The sequence below is a fragment of the Lycorma delicatula genome, chromosome 1 (genome assembly GCF_047948215.1).
Source record: "Lycorma delicatula isolate Av1 chromosome 1, ASM4794821v1, whole genome shotgun sequence".
In the NCBI taxonomy this organism is placed as follows: Eukaryota; Metazoa; Arthropoda; class Insecta; order Hemiptera; family Fulgoridae; genus Lycorma; species Lycorma delicatula.
The window spans coordinates 24429461-24444028 of record NC_134455.1 but is presented as its reverse complement, the minus strand read 5'-3'; positions in this window follow the sequence as shown (position 1 = coordinate 24444028).

Here is a 14568-nt window from a genome sequence, read left to right as displayed (position 1 = left end):
TATGCTCTAACCTTCAATTTGACACCTATAAAAAAAATTTAAGAAAAAGCTTATGTAATTAATAAATATAAAAAAAAAATATGTATATATATATATATATATATATATATATATAAATAAATATATATTATATCCTACGTGAACCAGATTTAAAAGCTATAGTTAATTACGAAATTGCCTCTATATCTTTACTTATTTTTTAAATTTCTTATAGAAGATATAACTTTTACAGACGAAGCTACATTCCATATGAATGGATGCGTTAACAGACACAATTCACGAATATGGGGCTCTGAAAACCCACACGAAATTATCGAGAAACAACGCGATTCGCCTAAAGTTAATGTTTGGAGTGGTGCGATGAAAAATCGTATAATAGGGCCTTTCTTCTTTGCTGAAATAACAATTAATGGAGTCGTGTATCTTGACATGTTAACCGATTATTGCTTTCCTCAGCCGGATGAACTCGAAAACATTCATCGACTTCATTTCCAACAAGATGGTACTCCCCCGCAATTCAATGCATCGGTCACGGACGCTTTGAACGAAAAATTTGGAGATCGATGGATAGGCCGGCAAAGACCCGTACTTTGGCCTCCAAGGAGTCCAGACCTAATACCTTGCGATTTTTTCTTGTGGGGGTACATCAAAAGCGTTGTTTATAAACAGAAAATTCGCGACCTAAACCGCTTAAAAACAGAATTAATGAAGCGATGACAACCATTAACGAAGAAATGTTAACTAATGTTTGGAGAGAAGTTGAGTACCGTTTGGACATTTGTCGAGCGAATAAGGGCGCACATATTGAAATTTATTAATTATGTAAAAAAATGTTTGAGACGACAAATTTTGAAAATAAAAAACATAAACTGTAAGTAATTCTGTTTTAATTTAAACCATGTTCAAAACCGCACCATTCTTTTATGATAACCCTGTAGTTCATTAATTAAAATGTTATTTGCCTATAACTGTAGGACCGATTAAAATAAGTACCACTTATGATATATCGTTGAAAGGCTCTCAATAAGGACTTATTACTACAGTTAATAAAACGTCCAACATTCAATTTCTTTTAGATTTTGGGTTTTTTTGGGCCCAGTCGATTGCGATCAAAAAAGGGTGCAAAACTAGATGTTACAAAAGTTCTAAATCCAAAATTTCAACATTCTATAGCTAATGGGTTTTTCAGTTATACGAGGTACATACGTACGTATAGATGCCACGCCAAAACTAAAAAAAATGGATTCAGGGTTGGTCAAAATGGATATTTCCGTTGAAGTCTGAAAACCGAAAGTTTTCGTGATAACAATACTTGTACTATGTTTTGTACTATATGACAGCTAATTACTAAATACGAACGAACGAAGTATAACTTTAAATGTCCAAACAAACATAGATTAAACTTCATGCAATACTTTGTCTTAGTATTAATAAATAAATAGATCTCACTCTCTCAATCTCCCTCACTCTCTCTCTCTCTCTCTCTATGTATGTGTTTGTGCGCGCGCGTATTTGTATTGTAAATATGCTTACTGTAAACTTAGTAACCGGCTAAGTTAGATAAATTTAGAAATAGTGTTATCACATTATTACCGCCTTATATACCCCTCGTTAATATTTTTTATAATTTATAATAATTTGTGGCTCGGTTATTTTTTTGAGCATTTTCAAGTGATTAGATCAGTTTTAGGACGATTCTAAGATTTATTATAGAATTATATAATTTTTAATTGTAATATTAATTTTGCGAATAGGCATCTTGGTTTAGAGGACGCTTTCTTCACCGTTGAGAGTGTTGTGTTGTTATGAGGGTTGATGGTATGTTGCCGGGCCAGGTGCACAGCCTTACTCTGTTATTATTGGTGGATCACGTGATGCGCACTGCTGCTCTGCGCACCTCGTCTCTCCACTTTAAATAAACAACCGCCACTCCTTTTATTCTCCACCTGTTCCGTTGAAACGGCTTTTCTATTAATGTAATAAGATTAAATAATATTTTAATTAAATTATCATAATTCCCTATAAGTAATCTACAGTATCTTATAATAAATAAATAAAAATATACATAAAATCCTCATTCATCCTCTGAAGTATTATCTGAACAGTAATTACCGGAGGCTAAAACACGAAAAAGAACGTATACATAATAACATATGTTTAGCATCAAAAATTAGTATATATTATATATATACTAGGACATCATTAGTCGTGATAAAATATAGATGTAAAAATAAAAAGAAAATAAAAATAGCATTATTTTACGTGAAATTGCAAAACCGGCAAGGAGTTAAGTGTAATCTAAGATACTGAAGAGCGAATGTCTGTTATCATCGGCTTAATTTTTATTGAATTTCTATTCTGATTAGAAAGGTACTGAAGGAATTTGTGAGGGGGGTGTGTAGTAATGCTTTACCGGACTATGACGGATGATTCCGACATAGTCGATATGCACAAAAAGAGCCTTTGTGGGAATATTCTGTGTTGAATTTTGTCTAATTTTAATATCATAATATTTCCGCGATTATTTTTCAATGTAGTTCATCATAAGTCCGCAATGTTATACAACCCTAGTAAAGGGTTTTTGTATCATTCTAAGAAATGATTTATCATACGCAAAACTGCCGATATGGCTTACATGGCGTTTTGCCTACATCTGATTTATGAGTGATTTTTACGAGTATTTTTAAATGTTTATTTCGGGTTGTTGTTTTCTGAATGAATATTGTGTATACGCTTTATAAATTAATTTATAAACTTTACCGTATATTTGCATACTGGACCGTAATTTTTAGTTCTTTTTCATAATAGCTTTATGTATGTGGTTTTCTTATATTTGAGATGGCACTTCAAAAAATGAATATTTTGACATTTTAGACCGCTTACAATCTGATAGAGATAGTGATAGTTTACATGATATGTGTAAATAGATATCGTTGCTGTTATAACCTGACGATGATGATAATTTTGCTAATAAGGTCGGTGCAGGTGATGCGGTTACTCAAAGACAAACAAGTAATATTGAACGGGTAAATTACAATCGACCTGATTACCTTTTTAGGTCCTCCAATTTCACTGGAAAATCAGGTATAAATGTGTTTATTATTGATCCAAATGACGTATTTAGTATTTTTAACCTTTTTATAACCGATGAATTTGTTGATACAATTATAAAACCCAAAAACGTATAAGCAGCTAATTTTTTGTCAAATAAAGTTCTGAAGCAGTTTTGACGGTTTCAAGGGTGGAATCTAGCAGATAGTAATGAACTATTTTTTCTAACTGCTCTCTACATTTCGCATGGAATGATATGGAAGCCAGAAATTAATAAATATTATACAAAAACCACTATTTGCAACCCGAGGGTTTTCGGTTGTTATGACACAACGTTACAAACCTTTCTAGAATTTTAAATTTTACAAATAATTTTCCACCTCAAAAGAACAAAAGATTATAAAAATACACCCTGTCTTAGAATATTTAAATGAAATATTTTCTTTCATTTACCCATCAGAGAGGAAAATAGCTATGGATGAAAGCCTTTTGTTATGAAAAGGTCGGTTGATTTTGTTCAGTTATAGGGAATCAAACGGGCTAAATTCGGAATCAAAACCTATGTTTTCTCTGAAAGGATACATTAATAAGCTGCTAGTATATAGCGGAAGTGAAAGGGAACTAATCCGTAACGCAAATTATGGGAATGTAACAAATGTTGTACTTATTCGTATTCTACCGAATTATAAATTAATATCCAGCTTATCATTCTTTTTACTTTTATACAAAACCTAGAAAATCTATCTTTGTGGAGAAAAGAACGCCATAGGTATTAAACTAGAATAGGGGCAGGTAAGAAAACGAAATAATAATGGGAGATACCAATTTCTTCTAAATCATTATTTCAAAATTTACAGAAAACGCGTTTAGAATGAAACAGAATAGGTAAACATTGTGGAACTAATTATCACACCAAAGTTTTAATTCACGGCCACTAAAATAATTGCAAAAATTGACGCGTAAAAAATCCTAAAAAGTAAAAAATCATTAAAAATGTTAGGCTAGATTGTATATAAAAAATGTTTAAGGTGACAGCTTTACCCTATTTTTGGCCGTTGCTTAATTTTTATAAATCCTGTTAATTTGCGACAAAATAATTTTAAATTGGAATTTTGCCTCTTTCTTTGATTAAAAATGTTTTATTTTCTGTTGTTTTCTATTTTAGTAAAATCTTATAGGGATAAAAATAAAGTTGTTTAACTTAACGGTTCCATCAGGGATTTCTTCATACATGGAATACACCTTAAACCATATCAACAGCGCATTGGTCGCTTTATTTTAAGTCATACGCAGATTTAAAGATCTTTTTCATACGAGAACATTAAATAATGCACCGTTATGAAAATTAGACGTTATTAAACAATATTATACATTTTATTAATATCTGCACTCTTCATTTATATCACACTACACTAAACAATTTTTAGCAGTACCAAACTCATGTAAGGTTTTCTATAATCTAAAACATTTCCATATTTTTAATACCTTAACGGTTTGTAGTTTGTAAACTGAAAAAAGTATCTGATTTTTGTTGCTGGATCTTCAACAGTTATTCAGTCACTTCTATTTTATTGATTACTGTTAATGAGAAGGGTAAAAATCATTAAAGAAACTATTTTTAAAATGTAATGATATTTTAATACGATTTATTTATCAGCCCCCAATTTTTTTCAAGACATTATCTATCATATCTTGATATATTATATAACCTTTGAAATATTTATAAATTAATCTAATTTTTGCCGAAAAGGGAAACGGTTAGAATAATTAGGAAGAGGCATAACAGTCGATATATTACGAGGTAGGGTTGATAGTTCTAAGCATAGACTTCTGTTAGATTCTAACAGTAAAGTCATTAGTAGATACCCTACTAATTAGAAGAAAGGAGAATTAGGCGGTTGTCTTGATCGCGCAATTTTTAAAGTTTAAAAAACTAAAAAGACTGTCCTTTGAATTTTTTTGAGGTTTTGTAAAACAGGCTATCCAATCATTAATAGAGTTAGTTTGGTGTAGTAAAATAAATATACCAAGTAGAATACATCGATCGATTTAAGTAACTTACTATTATTAGAAAATTTTATCCATTTGACAAACAGGAAATTCAAAATGTGATTTAATTGTTTATAATAAACCGAATTATTACTAATGACGCAGAATTTAGAAGTATCAATAATTACTCTAAAGTTTAAATTGTGGATTACAAGTAACATTTTTGCAAGATAAAAAAATCCCTTTCGGCAAGTCGGAAGGCGGAGGTAGACTTCACCGATGCTATGCATCTAACAGTAAAAAGCCTGCGTTAAGATTGTTTCGGCTATAAAAATTAACGTTGTAAAACTGCTTTCTTAACTGTAGGTCCTATTTAAAAAGAAAAAATACCAATATCACAAACAGCTTTGTCTTTTTTCCATATTTGTCTTCCATAGTCTTTCATTTTTAAACTTTTTCCTTTAAATAGCTACCTCAGAATAATACTCTAGTCGAATCATTAACTATTATTATTAAAATAGCCACAAATTCGAATGCTTTTTATATCAAAAAGTGGACACCAGTCCCGGCTCGCGTGTAGCCACTGTGGGAACTTAATGTCAGTAAGTAGCCATCCCCCAGTTTATGAAAACGGTACAAAGAACTTTGTATGTAACTGTGCGCTTTACAGTTCCAGCGGAGTGGTGTTTGGCTGTTGTGCGCATGCGCACATAGGAAGCTTCATGTGAGGCTATAAGGGAAAGAGAGAGAGAGAGTACTGTCGCTCCCGCAATGCCGAGCCAGGCGTGCCGGTGGAAGGTAATTTTTTGTTCGTTTCCTTTTCTAGTTTAGTCGGTGGATGAAATATACAAGTTTTTTCGTTTTTCCAGTAGCGATCAGAATATTGCAGAAAGCAAGGGCTCGTCGATAGCCAAATCTGTCCAAAAACACACTGGAAGGGCGAAAGAGAAGGTAATTAGTATAAACTAATTACGTATTTGTTTCTGTGTACATAGAAATTTAAATTAATCACCGTTGGAATATAGTGATTTTAAGCGTTATAGTGTTTTTAATATTTTATTTTAAGTCGTCGTTTTATTTAACATTTTATTATTTATTCGGCTAAACAGACTATTTAAGCACATTGTGCTTAAAAACAGTGTACCATATTCTTGAATGTGATATTATTATATTTGATTCATTTTTTTGGTTCTTTTGTTTTACAGAAAACTTTAACCACGGCCTTGAAAAGACCCAGAAAAAATTTTTCTGGAACAGCTACGAGCCGCCACTGGTGGACACTAAAAATACAGCTTGCAACTTTCAGCTCAATTAATTACACAACGTCAACAAGGGTTCAAGCCATGTGATATCATCTGTGATTCAAAGTTAACTGGAAAGTTATCTGGTTTTGCAACCAGATAAACAGAATGCAGATTTCGCTGCATTATGTTTAAACGACTTGTGCTGTTTAGTTTAATCTCCTTCCATTTTGACCGGTCGAGAGCTCATTCTCAGATCCGGAACAACAACTTTTGTTTGGAGACTTCTTTTTTTCTGTGTTGGTTTTGGAATAGTTTCTGTAAAGGACAATTTTTCAACTTTTCGTTGACGATACGTTTCACCACGTTCGCTAGATTTGGGGCCAGTTCAGAGATTGCGACTTTTTGTTTAAAGGAATCTGCAGGAGCTGCAGCAACTTGAGCATAAGGTGCAACATTCGGTGACTTTTCTAGCTTCTAAGGAGTTGACGTTTTACATAGTCTTTATCTCTTGGATTGCTAATTCCTCCTTACAAATTGTACAATTTCACGATCTCGCAGAGTGATGCCCATGGGAGTAGACACAAACCGGCGGATCCCTGCACGGGTCGCTGTATGTTATAAATTCTGATATAGAAAATGACAAACATCTGTTAATGAAAACCAGCCTTTATTTTTCTCATACTTTTCCGTTGCGTCGTGTGTTCAGTCGACAACATACAACAATTCCTTGCCCGTAGAGTTCCTCTACAATTTCGTCTTCAGTGGTGATCAACAAATCCCTTCACACAATTACTCCCTTGAAGGTATTTAACGTACCATGCGATACAACCTCAATGTTTATACGTCCCATCTTCTTGGCCTTGAGTAGTGGTGATGATTGAGGTCGTTAACGGTTTCAACGAACAGACTCATAGCAAAATACTTTGTCTCCTTACAGGTCCTCCTGCAGCTTCTGTGATTCAGATTTTAGAATCTCCTTCCCTCTTTATCACCAAATATTATATCATCAAACTCAACGCTCCTTCGCTTCGCTTGCGGAGCCAAAGGCTCTCTTAGATGAACATTTGGCGTTTGGATATGCCCAGGATCATTCATCCAACCTGTTCCCCAACTCAGCTGCTTCCTAAAATGCGATACCAATATTACATCTAGAAATTTCCCTACAATCTTCCTATGAATTACTGAAACCGCACCATTCTTTTCTGATAATCCTGTATTATGTTAATAAAAATTTTACCACCAGACAGCATGGACGAAAATAACGACCGATTAGTGAAGAAAAATTTGTGTGGCGTTAACAATTCTTTATTACGTAGCATTTTCCATAAATATAATTTAGCTAGACACGGAGTAAAAGCAAAAATGCCGGTAAAAAATTATAGAAAAAAACATCCAATTCCACAGAGAAAAATACAGGGTGATAATTCCACAGCGATATTACTATCTTTATCCAAAGAAATTTGTTTCTCTGCCGTATAAGATAGAACTACAGGCAAAAAATTATCCGATATTTTGAGGGATTTACCAAAGATTTTACAACAGCTAGAAAAACACGATATTTTTATGTCAGACATCGATATTACCCAGGATTTTACAGGAATTTTTAATAAAAGAGAAATGGAACAATATTTAACAGAAAATTTCGACTTCGGTTTTCCTTGTACAGACTACAATGACAGATGCTGAAATATTATTGTACAAAACAATAATACTGTTGGATTGGACTGTAACTTGGTTGCACAAGAATATAAGAGCAAAAATCTACAATAAATTTGTATGCCAAATGAGATCTCCAGGCGTAAACAAGGATATAGGAAACCACACATTGCAAATTTTGTTAATCGTCCAGAGAAACGATTAAGAGAAACTTTTACAAGCCCAGCCGCACAAAAACATGGGATAACGCGTCTGGAAGCTACGTTTTACGTGTATAACAACAATAACGAAGACTGATTTAGCTTAAAAAATACCACTACGAATGTACTAGAAAATTACAAGAAAATGTTTACGAATGCACCGTTCTATTCTGTTTCTATTACGAAACAATGGGAAAAAATCTGTAGCGTGTTAAAATATAGCTGCTGCATTGTTTATAAATATTTACTGTATTATTATTTACGGGCAAATTCTCTTACTAAAAAACTAATCGGATACAAGATAAAACTCGATAAAGACAAGCAAAACAGAGAAAAATTAATACGCTACATTTTAAACGGATTTAGCTTTAATATGCTGCCGACAAATTTGTTGGAAATGGAAATGAAAAACAAGAAATTAAATATTTTCCACTCTGCTTACGTAAAAATAGGAGAAACTTTTTTTTCTGGTTATAATTTTCTATTTAGCGCAAAATCTGTTAATTTAAATGCCGGACAAATGGGTTTAACAGATACAAGATATTGTAAACCACGATTTCCAGAGAAAAAATTGTCCCTTAAAAACAACTTAAATTTCTACAACATCCAGCAAATCGTGCCAACTACAGCTTGTGTTGTTTATGGCGTAAAAAGGTTGGAGGAATTAAAAGAGAAAAAATATATCCAAGAAACAAGAAAGAATTTCGAACAAGCTGAAAAATCTCTAGATATCGCTTGCGCGTTAGAAATATTGAAAATAAAGAATAACGAGCAATAATGTAGCGCTGAATTTTATAAAAATTAACACAAAGGTAACTGGATCGAATTACCTGTAAATTCTAGCATAGAAGTGTTTGGTTTTATAGTAATAACAACAGAGAAAATCCCTATTGTTGCGATTTACTGTAGAAAGCTAGGAGAAAAAAACTTTAGAATTTATTGTTAAGGTAAAATTTAAGCATAAATTAATAGAATTTAATAAAAAACAAAACAAGAGGGATTTATACAGGTGTCTTATAAAAACAATTATTTCTACTAGTGGCCTAAAGAAACACCGTTTTTAAAAATGCAATCTAAAGAACATGTGTACCACAAAGGTTTTAAGTATGTGGATATTTCTGTTACTAGTCGCTTCGAAAGCTTAACAATAGAGGAAAAAGAAAATATACAGAAAGAAGAAGAGAAAGTAAAGATATCTAAAGAAATAGTAGAAAAAAAGCTATGCAGACATTTTCCTTAAGAACTAATTTTATTGTATCTAAATGAAAAAAAATCAGAGGATTTAGAAGAGGGCGTTTATACTATTAATTCTATAACAACAAAAGAATTTAGAGGAAAAACACGTTATGCCTTTACTTTAGAAGAGAAAGGAAGCATAGAATACGTTTCCAATTCCTTTATGGAGAAAGAACTAGAAGAAAAAAAATATTGATTTTAATTTTAGGTTAGGAGATAAACTAAAATATGGAGAAAACAGGAAAAGAATCGTGTTATTTTCGTCTTGCAATGAAAATCTCATCGAAAATTATTTTTAAGAGAAGTTCTCTACAAAAAATAAATAAATTTTACATAACTTCTACAGGAAACCAGTGGTGTCCTTTGTGCCACTTACATTCGCACTTTAAAACAGTTTCCTCGTACAATTCTGGATGATGTATTATTAAATGATATCTAAACTGCTTTTCTGCACGATCGAAAAATTCCTTATCCTCTTCGTAAGTTAATTTTAACTGTAATTCGTCGAAGCATTTACAACCGTATTTCTCTCTGTTGTAAATTTTTTTTTGTAAATTTAGCATAGTTTAATATTTATACTTAATATTTTTTAACATTGACACGCATTCGATTTTAGGGAAAATTTACCTAGAATTTTTGTGGCTGTTCTGTCTGTTTCGAGCTATTAAACACAGAGACTAAAAAAAATTTTCTATACGACAGGCCGACAGGCAGTAGATAAGACCTCCTTTATAGTGGGCCAACAACCTAACGGTTTTTTATTTTTACCGTTGATTCTCTATTTAAATTATTTACATCTCCTTATTTTAAAATACAAGGTAGTCGCAAGGCTATCCTGTTATTTCTATTTAAGAGAGGAATCGCAAAAATTCAGGACAGATTAACAGGCAAAAGGTTCTTGTTTCGCTTAATGCTTTTTATGTATTTTCTCTTCTATTGTAGATATAACGTTATTTTTATCGTTCGTAATTTAACGTCCAACGATAGAAGTTACATTAGGACGTTATTAAACGATAACTATAGACGATTAACGTTAAAAGATAACGTTAGATCGTTACGTTAGGACGTTTAGACGAACATATAATGATATCCGCCTTATTTCAAAATACAGGGTACCAGCGCTGGTACACTGTTATTTCTATTTAAGAGAGGAATTGCAAAATTCAGGACAGATTTACACAACCCGTTAATATTAAATAAGAACATTTATACATCCTTCGTAAAAACCATAAAAAAGTTTTGCAATATAAATATACTTTTAAAAAATGAATTTAAAATTATTTTTAGTACTAAAAACCAATAATAATGCCTAACATTGAAATAGGACCGAATATGGAATTTATCTGTTATTTATGCATTTTAAACAAGAAATAGACCAGAAATGTTTGGTTTAACGATAAATGTAGAACAGTCGCAAAAGAAAAAAGATACGCTATTTGGAAATACAAACAAAATCCTTTGCTGAAAAATAAAGATAAAAAAGAACAAGCAATAGAAAACGCAAAGAAAGTAATTTCCGAGGAAAGAACAGGATTTCTTAATTTTATTTTCGATGCACTATTCGACGATAGTAAGATTAAGAATAATGCCAAACACATTATCTTATATTTAGATCAGCAATATTTACTTCTATTTACGTTAAATTAAGTAAATTAAGACGTTAATTTTTTAAGTCAGCTTGTCTTGAAAAATACATCCAGAAATTTACTTATATAATTCAATTTATTGCCTAGCCGAATAATAAACGATAGACGATGGATTTTTACTGCAAAATAATTTCGAATAACCGATTAAAAACACCATGTTATAAAATACAAGAGAATATTTAATTATTATTTATAACATTTTTATAATTTATATACTGCCGTATAGAAATACATTCGTGCAAGTGGAGACAATTTAATTACGTACATTAGAAGAAATATAAAATTAAAATATAGATAGTAATCTGTTGACACACATATTATTAAAATTTGTAAAGGTGACATTATAATTGGGTTTTTGAAATGGAAATTCGCACGTTAAAATTTTATTCAAATGATTTTGTAACGAGTACTTTTCCAAATGCTTCAAAACATGTATACCACTGCTTTTCTACACCTTTGAATGCACATGCTACTACCGTTTTACTATTATCAATAAGTATTGAAAGAACGTTTTAATGCTTGATCTTATATCGGAAGGAATATCACAATGTTGAACGAAATAATTTTTGTATTGACGATAAATTATATCTCGAACTTCCAAATTTGGCACTTGTACTTTATTTATTACATCAAAATTATCGCCATCTGTAGATATATTATACGTCAAATATCCTAACTCCAGTAAATGAGATAGGATTAAAAGTTCGTTTTTTATATCGGAGACATTATTTTTTGAATACAAAATATTTTTTAAGTCTTGAAAATCATTTACGGAGATTTCCCCTTCAAATGTTATATTTATGCCCTCCCTAGCTAAATACTGAATATTAAATATTCATAAATATTAAATATTTTATTCCTCTACTGATATTGTAACTAAATGGTAGAACTTTTTTAACACAAAACAAATATGAAATCATCGAGAAATAATTGGACAAACAATTTTTTTATGTACTTTGTGTGTACGAATTTTTTTATTATATGATTTGTGTTAAGTAAATTCGTCAAATTTTCTCAAATAAGTTGATTGAAAATGCAAAAAATCTTGCCGGCCCGATTTCATACTTTAAACAACTTCATAAATCCTAATAATTGATGATCCATAAGCGAGTGTTCTACTTCTTTACTTGCTTTTGAAAGACGATAATTCCCAATGCAAATCGTATGAATTAGTATTCTCTAGTTCTAAATCCTAATTAGTCATTTATAAGAAGTTCTACGGTATAAAATAATTTGATGCGATTCTGGAGTATCATGCAAAATAATGTGCACAATTTATATCGAATTTTTCTTGAAAATATACTTAATTTTTTATCTTTGAATTTTTGAAAATGTTTAAAGTTAATGAAAAATAAATTTTATGTATTATTTTTAATTCATGACAGTATCAAATGATTCAATGACTGAAAATAATTAATTAATTAGCTGAAAAAATATTATCGCATCAAAAATTAATTCTATTCTAGAAAAAAATGCGTAATTTCAAAATAGCAAAAGAAAACGTAAATTTCGTTTACAAAATTGAAATATGTTTTAATAAATTTTTTTAATCACTTAAGTTAATTTTTTCCAAGTCAATTTTTTTTTCAGTCGATTGATAGCAATCGACTGAAACAAATTATATCGAGAAGTAGTAAATTCTCATTTTGTAAAAATACAGTTCTTTCCAACATTAATTTGTCTCTAATTATTGAATGTCCCTCGTAATTTCACCGCTTATATAGAAAAAATTTCGCTTGTAGGTCGGCAGATTGGTGTAGCCGCGAGGCTTATCGCACCAGGAACCGAATCTACCGGGCGAACGAGTTCGAGACCCAGGGAGACCTAGTTATTTTTATACTTTACTTATACATTTATCTAATTCTACCGCTCTCCTTTTACGTCACAACAAAGCAGTAGTTTAGTGCATTTTTGGGGGCGGGGATTCGATTTGCCAACATTTTTTTGCCAGATATTTTTAAATCGTTAACAAACGCCAAAGAAAAATATGACCTTAAGTAGGCGGAATCTCGAGATACTGAGAGTGACCGTGCTCTACAGTCTCACCCCCTCGGCCTTTTAAGTTGAAAATTTAACGGCATCAATATACCATACATAGAAGTAATCTGACTAAGTGAAAGTAATCTGAACGTTTCAGACAGTGAAAATTTAAAAATTGGTTGCCAGCAATATATTGCTGTTATATATTGCAATATATTGCTATTGGTTTTCACTGCTGCAATATGGTGTAATAAAATTATTATTATTTCAAATTGTTGGATACTTTCCAAAATAAAATAAGTTATTTTTTAAGCATTTTATTATTACCGTCTACATTTCCTATCTTATTTTATTTATTTACTACGATCAAAATACTATTAATAAATATAAATTATGTTACTTGATTGAACGAGTTCAGCTACAACCTATAATTTATGTTTCAGGAAATGAAAAATACTTGGATATAAGTCATAAAGGGAAAATTTGGAATGAAACCCAACAGTAAGTACATTTCTTTTAGTAACTAATTTATGTCGATAAAGGTTTATAAAACCGTAAAAGGTATTTTCTTTATAGCCGCTTATAAATAATTGATTTACTTATAAATAACTGATTTTAAAAACACGGTGTTGCCACGGTACACTTCAATATTTGAAATAAAACACTGTTTGAAGAAAAACACCGCAATGAGAATACAATATTAAGATATTGTATTCTTTTATCATTTCTTTCCGAGTTGAAATTACAACTTCTAATTTCTTACTAAACTTATCTGAGAACTAAAAACTTTAAGGATATTTTTGTCTGTTTTAAATTTCCCTAAATGTTATTAAATGCGTTAAATTAAAAAAAAAAAATTTGGTACATCACCGCTAGCTTTATTTTTTAGACTTGAATAAAATAAAAACCATTTTCTAAGCTAACTTAAATATACTCTAATTACTACATGTGTATTTTTTTTTAATAAATGCACCTGCAGTAATTTACAATCAAAATCACACCCTCTACATGGTTTTGAGGCACTGTATATAAAAGCTTTCTCAAGTGACAGCCAGTCATACTGAATATCCCATCCTGTGCGCTTTTGTTGCTGCTTTTATCACATCACTAATTAATAAATTCTGCACATGAAGAAATGAGTTTTTATCATCTAAACATTCATATATAAATTATTTTATATTTTTAAATTACTGAAATTTTATTATGGTTTTTTAAGAAAAAACTTATACATACACTCAACCAGTGTGACAACATATATATATATATATATATATATATATATATATATGTATATATATATATATGTATATGTCATACTAGTAAGGATAGGCTCACTCAAAAAGTCAAGACCAAATTTTACAAAAAAAGTTACACGAAAATTCATGTTCTAAAAAGGAAAAAATTCAAATTCAAGAAAATCCTCACAAATCTATTTCAGTTCGAAGTATTACACCGCAAAATTAATTTTTCATTACATTAAAAACAATCAATTAAAGTACTTACCAATTAACTACTCATTAATTTTTAACGCTATCCTGTACTAATTGCACTATTAGCAGAGAAAAC